General features: G+C 43.2%; 1 long non-coding RNA gene across 1 annotated transcript in view; it reads right to left on the reverse strand.

Moving 5' to 3' along the window:
• Positions 1-6883, reverse strand: part of LOC138248744 (uncharacterized) — an 88939-nt gene extending 82056 nt beyond the window's left edge. Inside the window, exon 1 of the long non-coding RNA XR_011194638.1 lies at positions 6736-6883. This is a non-coding gene — a long non-coding RNA (uncharacterized lncRNA). The remainder of the gene's footprint in view (positions 1-6735) is intronic.
• Positions 6884-8209: the final 1326 nt, after the last annotated feature.

An 8209-nucleotide genomic window follows, 5' to 3' on the forward strand; every position in this document is an offset into this window, starting at 1 on the left:
TGTATCTAGTTACCACTATGTTGGATTTGTTACCTAAGTCTGGCTTTACATGCTCTAGACTTTCTGCCAATGCCGATGTGTTTAATTCATTCCATCTTCTTATACCTACATTGTATCTCTTTATTTTTAATACAAAGTCACTTTTGAAAGACAAGATTGAGCTGAACTGCTGCATGGTCAGACCAGGACAAGATTAAAATACCTGCACATGCTAAATACGGATCGTTTGTAAAAAACAGCATCTAAGGTATGCGCTGCACTATGAGTAGCCAGTTTTACCTTCTGATCCAACTAAATTCCCTGTAGTAACTATAAGACAACAGAGGTATCATGATTGTGTCACGGCATCATCAACCTTAAATAGCCTAGAGTAGTGAAGACTAGACTGCTAAATGCACAAAATAGCGGCCCCCGCTCTAACAGGCGGGTGGAGCTGAAAGATCGATACAGTACAAAGTGAGTCAAAAATATTAGTAAAAAGGGATAGTGTTGATTTTGATTGAGTGCTATGAGTTGCCTCCAAAATAGCAGCACTTGTCTTTAGTGAACTGACAGCTCCTCTTGTGCATTCCACCCAGACAGCCATAAACACAGGACACCCAGCTGCATATGCATTCATCTACATACAGATTGGTTTCCCTGAGCAGGAAGGGTGAAGGGGCTCTCACTTACCCCTCAAAGGCCAGTGGCCTGCCCTCATACAAAGGACCGATAACCCCCCAACAGGACTCTTGGCAGACAGAGCTGGGCTGAAAGAGGAACTTGTGCACTTCAAAATGACTCTTTGAAGTTTCACTCACTTCAAAAGCACGTTTGGGTATATATACTGGGTCTGTGATCCCCTCAAAAAGACACTTCTGGATCTACAACTGGATTCTGTCAGAGGGACTCCCTGGCTGCCAAAAGGACTCATCTGGACTGCTTTGCTGGATGGACTGCTGCCCAACTTGTTGCCCTGCTGCCTGCTGGCCCCTGACTCTGCTGGAAGAACTCTGCAATCTCCACAAGTGCTCCTCAAGGGCTTGGATTGCGCTTGTCTGTCTCCTGTTCTGATGTTTCAGGGCCACAAAGACTTCACCAAAGAGAAGAAAATCCCTGTGCATCAGAAAATCTATGCAATGCCTGTAGAAATCGATGCAGCGCATGCCTCGTGGCTGAAAAATCACCTCATCGCCTACAGGATCGACGCAGTGCCTGCTCCTCCTTACCAGCACATCATGGATTTTCAATGCATCGTCCCCAGGCGTCAAAATATTCCCTCATCGCAGTGAGGAACCAAGGCTACACTCCTGGAAATCAACATATCACCCTGCAGCAAGGAAAGAAATGGTGCATCGTCTGTGCCGCACTGGAAAATCTGATGCAGCACTTTATTTTTCAATACGTCTCCTCCTCTGGGGCCCTCGTGCATCATTATTTTTAATGCATCCCACGTACTATGTGTTAAAATGATGCAACCACTGATTCTGAAAGATTGAGACTCATTTAAACCTTTAAAAAGTGATATCTTGACTTCTACTTGTTGGATTTTTGTCGCTTTGGTCTTATTTTATTCAGATAAATATTATTTATTTTTCTAAACTGGTGTGGAGTACTTTTTGTGGCATTTTCACTGTGTTACTATATGAGTTATTGCACAAATACTTTACACATTGCCTTCTAAGTTAAGCCTGCCTGCTCTGTGCCACGCTGCCAGAGGGTGAGCAAAGGATAATTTGGAATTTGCTGTGACTTACCATGACTAGGATTGTGGTCCCTACTTGGACAAGGGTGCATACCTCTGCCAATTATATACCCTATTTCTAACACTGGTGGCAGCGTTTAGATAGGCCTTTTGTTTGTGCAGTGCCATACAATAGCTACGTGTACAGCACCTACCCACATTTAAAGACCATTTCGATTTGTTTTCTGCAATTTTACCTGCTTTTGCATTTTTAATCCATACTATACATCATGTCTCTGGCTAGGTCTACAAGTGGAGCTGGGGAGTTTGACTTGACTAAGCTAGATGACTACATAGTTATCCACCTGAAGGACTTTTGCAAAGAGATGGGGGTAACTGCCCATGGAGCTTCCAAGAGGGAAGAGCTTCAAAAGGTGCTGAGGGACTGGGCAGAGTCCCACGCCCAAGAGAATGATGAGTTGGGGGAACCTTAGAAGTGCTCTTCTGAGGTGCAGCTAACAGCAGTTGGGGATGACATCCCTGGATTTGTGCTACCTGTGAGACCAGGGAGCAGCATCTCTAGTCATGGCCTGACCGCAGAGAAAAGGAGAGAGGAGAGAGAATTTCAGCCTACAGTTGGCAAGATTAAAAATGGAGGTAGAGGAGAGGACAGCTGAGAAAGAAGCTGAGAGAGCCGCCTTAGCATAAAGGAAATTACTTCCAGCTCATGAACTGAGTCTAAAAGAGCTTGGCCTCAAAGCTAGGCAGTCTGATTCCAAAAGTGATGGTGGTAGTATATGTACAGTTCCTGATGGAGACAAGAAGGTTTGTATACCCAAGGATTTAGTGCCCAGTTATGTGGAGAGAGATGACATTGATAAGTGGTTTTCTGGTTATGAATTTGCACTGAGGGCATATGGGGTTCCTGAAGAGCACTGGTGGGGGGGTAGGTCTGTGGAAACACATGTCAACACTTAGGAGGGACACACTTCTGACATTAGAGGTTGGGTACCTGACCAAGTACACTCCCAAGAAAGCCATTGTGATTACCAAATTTGGACTGATCCCTGAGAAGTATTGTCAAACATTCAGGAAAAGTGGCAAACACCTCAACCAATCCTGGGTAGATTTCATTGATTTCTCCAATACGTCACTGAATGCCTGGGTGCGGGGCAGCAAAATCAGTGATTATGTTGGGTTGTACAGTTTAATCCTGAGAGAGCACATGCTCAGTATTTGTTTTAGAGAGTTCCCTCATCACCTAGTAGACTGACCCCAGGAAGCTTGCTGAGGAGGTGAACCTCTGGGCTAGCACCAGGGTATCCAAGAAGGTACCTCGGAGTGAACCCAAGAAGGGTGGTTCAATCTAAGGCTTGGCAAGCAGGTTTAAAAGCCAATTCGACATGGCAGTGAAACTGCACACACAGGCCTAGCAATGGCAAACCTGAGACATGGTTAGGGGGCTACTTATGTGGTTGGCACAATCTGTGCTGAAAGCCCACTAATAGCATTTAATTTTCGGGCCCTGGGCACATCTACTGCACTTTATTAGGGACGTATAAGTAAATTAATATGCCAATTGGGTATGAGCCAATGTTAGCATGTTTTAGAGAGAGAGTGCATGGACTTTAGTACTGTCTAGCAGTGCAAGTGCCCAGAGTCCTAAAGCCAACAAAAACAAGGTCAGAAAAAGAGGAGGAGGAAGACAAAAGGTTTGGGGTGACCCTTCAGAGAGGGCCATTTTTCAATAGCCACCTTACAGTATGTGCCTCAGTGGTAAAAATATTCTTTACACCAATTGTTCGCATTCTGCATCTTACATTAGGTCTTAGACAGCAAACTGTTGCCTTAAATTTATTTAGAGGAAGGTAGATGTTATTGTGGTAGCATACATTGTTTCTTTGACCATGATTATTTTTTGATATTTTGTTTCTATTCTCACAAATGCAGACACCAAGGGGCATTTTAGAAGAATGCATTTTCAAGGGTGTCAGATGCAAAGGACATCAATACTATTTAAACCAAAGGGAGAAAAATGCCCAAGCATGCATCTCAAGGGACAGATTTACAAGAAAGTGGTGCATCAGGGATGATGCGCCACTTTTCTTGTGCCCCACTACGGGCACCTAACAACACCATGGTAGTGCCCTAATCACAATACGGTGCACCATGGCACATATTAGGACAATAGCATCATAATTTATGAAGCTATTGTGGTACTTTGCAGGATTAGCAGCATAAATAATGGTGCTAATCCTACAAAGTAAAGGAAAGCCCATTGAAAGTAATGGGTGTATCATTTTAATGCCTTCTCTGAGCAGGCATTAATAATTATGCTAAAAATTGCACAGTGAAATGTTGTAAATTTCACTGCGCCATTTTTACAGGCCTCCCACCGCCGGAATGCCCCCCTTGCATACATTATGCCTGGCGCATGCATAATATGGCACAAGGGGTTGCAAAGTGGCCAATGCAAGTATTGCATCACTTTGTAAATACGGCGAAGGAGAATAGCCTCCTTAACGCCACATTAGCATAAAAAAAATTATGCTAGTATGCCGCTAAGAGGCACTAGGGCCTTGTATATCTGGCCCCAAGTCTTTTAAAGTCCTTCTCTAAGCCCTCCCTAGCTCACAAAATGGCAGTGCCTATTTAGTGACTCTGTGTTTGCCCAATGAGAGCTACCCTGTGATGTCAGATAGAAGTGGCATGTGTTGTTTAGTAGTAGCACGTGCACCTTAATCACACCACTTTACAGTCACATGGCCTTAGCCTTTAAATTAGTGAATTTGATGGATTGCCTCAACTAGTTAAACCACTGGCTTGCGGTTGCCTGGGTGTACCCGCGCTGGACTGGCCATTTAGCCAATCGGGCATGTCCTCGGGAGGCTGGAAACCATCGGATGCTGTTTTGAGGGCGCAGGGCTGCCGCAGGAGCTTAAAAGACGCTCGGGCACAAAAGAGTTAATTGCAGCAGGCATAGCAGGGGTGAGATACAGAGTGAGGGAAAATTGGTAGAGAGAAAGAGAGAGAGAGAGAGGGGGAGAAAGAAAGATATTAAGAAGAAGAGAAAGGCTCGGGCTTATTTGAAGATTTTGCAGGGCTGCTTGAGATTCATAGAGCAATCTAGTAGGGTTCTAAGACTCTGGAAGCCGATGATTCTTATTGGATGAGTAGGTTGAGACATTATATACGATGACATATACATCTTTGCTTCACACATCTAGGTTTTCATAACTTTTTACTTCCTGCCGCCTTTCCTGGTCAACCAGATTCTGCCAGGCGTTTTTCAGTTCGGTCACATCATTTGGCATTACTCCCAGCATCTGCATTTATAACTACCACGCAACCAGCTATCTGGCATTAATTATTAATGGGTTACGCTTGTGCTCAGCATAGTCGACCTCCATCACTATTTAACTATTTTGTCGCATGGTTACTCTTGTTCTAAGACATGTTCCAAGATGATCTGCTTTCTGCTTTAATCTTAGGAACCAACCTGTATTCGCACTAACTCTCTTTTGGGCCCTGACTCTTCATCACATAACAGGTGACTACAATTGGCTTTAAGTAGCTTGCGTATATACAACACTTTTCTGATGCATATCGATTGCCTTTATTAGCCAGTGCCATCCTTTAGCCATGCCATGTTTGGGTTGAAACCTTCGTCCAGGATCAAGAGGACCCACTCCCACCCAACTGTAACTCAGATTATTCGGCACACATCACTCTGAAGCACTTATAACCTGATCCCGAGGTGAAACATAGCTCCTATGGCTTGCCCTCCTCCTAGAACACAGAACCACTGAAGCAGCTCGTAGCTGGCCCCTTTATGATAAATGTATTACGGCTCTTCTTTCACAATAATGTATTCATTTATTTACCGATTTATGCATTTCTTTTCTTTTTTATTTACATAAGCATCCGTTTACTTATGTATTCATTAATGTATTTGTGTGTGTACGCATGTGTTCATACCTTCACTTACTTTTCCATTTGTGTATGTATGTATGCTTGTATGTATGTATCAATGTATCCATCCCCTTACTTACCTCTTTTTATTCTTTTATATACGCATGTATTAACGTATTCATCCCTATACTTATTTTTTTTAATTTGTATGCAATGATGTATTAATATATTTATTTATCCATCCCTTTGCTTACTTTTTAGGGTTGAGCGTGCGCAAGCTCTGTACCATGTTGTAATCTCCCTGTGGGCTTCTAACCACGCCCATGTCACGCCACTCACTTTCGTTAGTTCATGGGCTTGCCTTTTAAAAATCGATTGATTCCATTTGTGAAAGGCATGCATACATCATGCCTTTTCCGTGTTTACCCCTCCTCGGGTGCACGATAAACTACTGAAAACATACGACGATCCGTGTTTTCAGCTGGTTTCTGGACTACTTTATCTTTTCATTTCCTGCGCAGCACGATCTCGCTGAGCAGAAGTCGAGCGCTTTGCATGACCTCGATTCTGTTACATGATAATTGCACTTTTGCCGGTAACATGGATAATTCCACTTTTGCCGATAAGTTTCACTGCGAGCGAACTTCTGTTTTCTTTTCTGTGTCTCCTTCACGCTCATGGCAACCATCGGCTGGCATATGTGAAACTGTTTTACTTTTTATTATGAATTTATATGGCATGAAAAGTCTGGTTAGGAGTTTACAACGCTAAAAGCTCTAACGCGAGCATACGCGAGACCCGTTGCATTGCAAATGCTTGTTATTTTTGTATGTTTGCATGCATTAAAGTATTGATCCCTTTACTTGTTTTTTTAGTTTTTGTATTCAATGATGTAATAATATATTTATTTATCCCTTTTTCTTACTATATTATTTTTGTATTTATGCATATATTATTATGATTATTTATTCATCCCTTTACTTACTTTTTTGTTTGTTACGCGTTCATTTATGTGTTTATTCATTTAATAATTTATCGATGTGTTCATCGTTTTGTTATGCATTATGTCTCATCTTTCAGTTACTTCGCAGAGGTAAGAATTGATCTAACTCAATCTGAGCCAAGCAGCATAGAAGGCGCCCGGAGATGAAAGCACTTACCATTTTTAGTCTCTCCTGTTACGGCTTCGTGGTGCTGTAAAATGAGAGCAAAGGCCAAGAACCATAACATCGTGCACCCCATGGCAGCTCCGACTTCGCACACGGTGGTAAAGATAACATGGAATCCTCGCAGGTAGATCTTTATATGGCAAGCAGTGTTTGTTTCCGTTTGGGACAATATTTACCTAAAGGGTGCACTGTCCAAAGTGTGTTCCCTCCCATTTGTTTTGCTGATTTCCGTAAAAGTACACAGGATTACGATGATGAGTCAGACAATGTGGTGTTAGTTATGATAAAGGGAGTGTTCATGAAATGGTCACATTCAGGCTTCAGAAAACCCACCCATGGCCTCACGTACCGTTCACAGGCAGAATTCACGCGGTATTTATGTGGCCCACAGAAGGAGCCAACTCCCAAAGGTAACTTACTGCGCACGCGCAAATGTGCAATCACCAGTATTAGCCGCACGCTCGCTGCTGACAAGTGCGATGATCTGTAAGAGTTAGGATCCCAGCGAGGACAACTCACCCGACCGTGTCCCTCCGGTCCGTAGAAACACTTAGGGGCAGATTTACAAGAAAGAGGCGCATTGGTACCGATGCGCCCCGCCACCTAACAACACCATGGTTGTGCCTTTTTTATAATACAGTGCACCATGGCGTCCTTTACCACAATAGCGTCAATTTTGTTTACGCTATTGTGAAGCTGTGCTGCACTAAACGTCAACAATTTTGACGCTAGTGCAGCAAAGCACAGGGAGGCTCATAGGTTACTATGGGTGCAGCAATTTTACGCCTGAGCAGGCGTTAAAAATTACGGAAAAAATGGTGCAGTGAAAGGTTGTAAATTTCACTGTGCCATTTTCTCGGGCCTCCCTGCTTCAAAATGCCCCACTTGCATACCTTATGCCTGACTCAGGCAGCATGTGGAGCAAGGGTTTACAAAGTGGCGCAATGCAAGCATTGCAACACTTTGTTAATACGGTGCAGGGAATAAGCCACCTTAGTGTAAAAGAAATGGTGCTAGGGCGGCGCTAGGAGGCGCAAGGGACTTGTAAATATGCTCCTTAGAATGGCAAAACTGAGATATCAAGTGTTCCATAAAAAGTTATATATCTGGGTGCGTGCAAGTGCAGCACAAGTTCATGCTAGTCAGTACATTTAGCAAGTTAAAAAGTAAACGAAGAGTAAAAAAATATGAAATGTGCACAATATTGGCAAATTATTAGGCTAACTAAGCAAATCACCACATCTTCATACGAGAACGTAAGTGGTTTGAGACACAGAGGGGCAAATTTATGGAAAAGTGGTGCATCATTCATGATGCGTCCCCCTAACGACACCATGTGTTTGCGGTATTTACAATATGGTGCACCATGGCGGTCGTGTCCATATTAGCATCATAATTTATGGCACTTTGCTCGATTAGTGCCATAAATTATGGCATTATTGAGCAAAGCAATGGTAGGCCCATT

The sequence above is a fragment of the Pleurodeles waltl genome, chromosome 8 (genome assembly GCF_031143425.1).
Source record: "Pleurodeles waltl isolate 20211129_DDA chromosome 8, aPleWal1.hap1.20221129, whole genome shotgun sequence".
NCBI lineage: Eukaryota > Metazoa > Chordata > Amphibia > Caudata > Salamandridae > Pleurodeles > Pleurodeles waltl.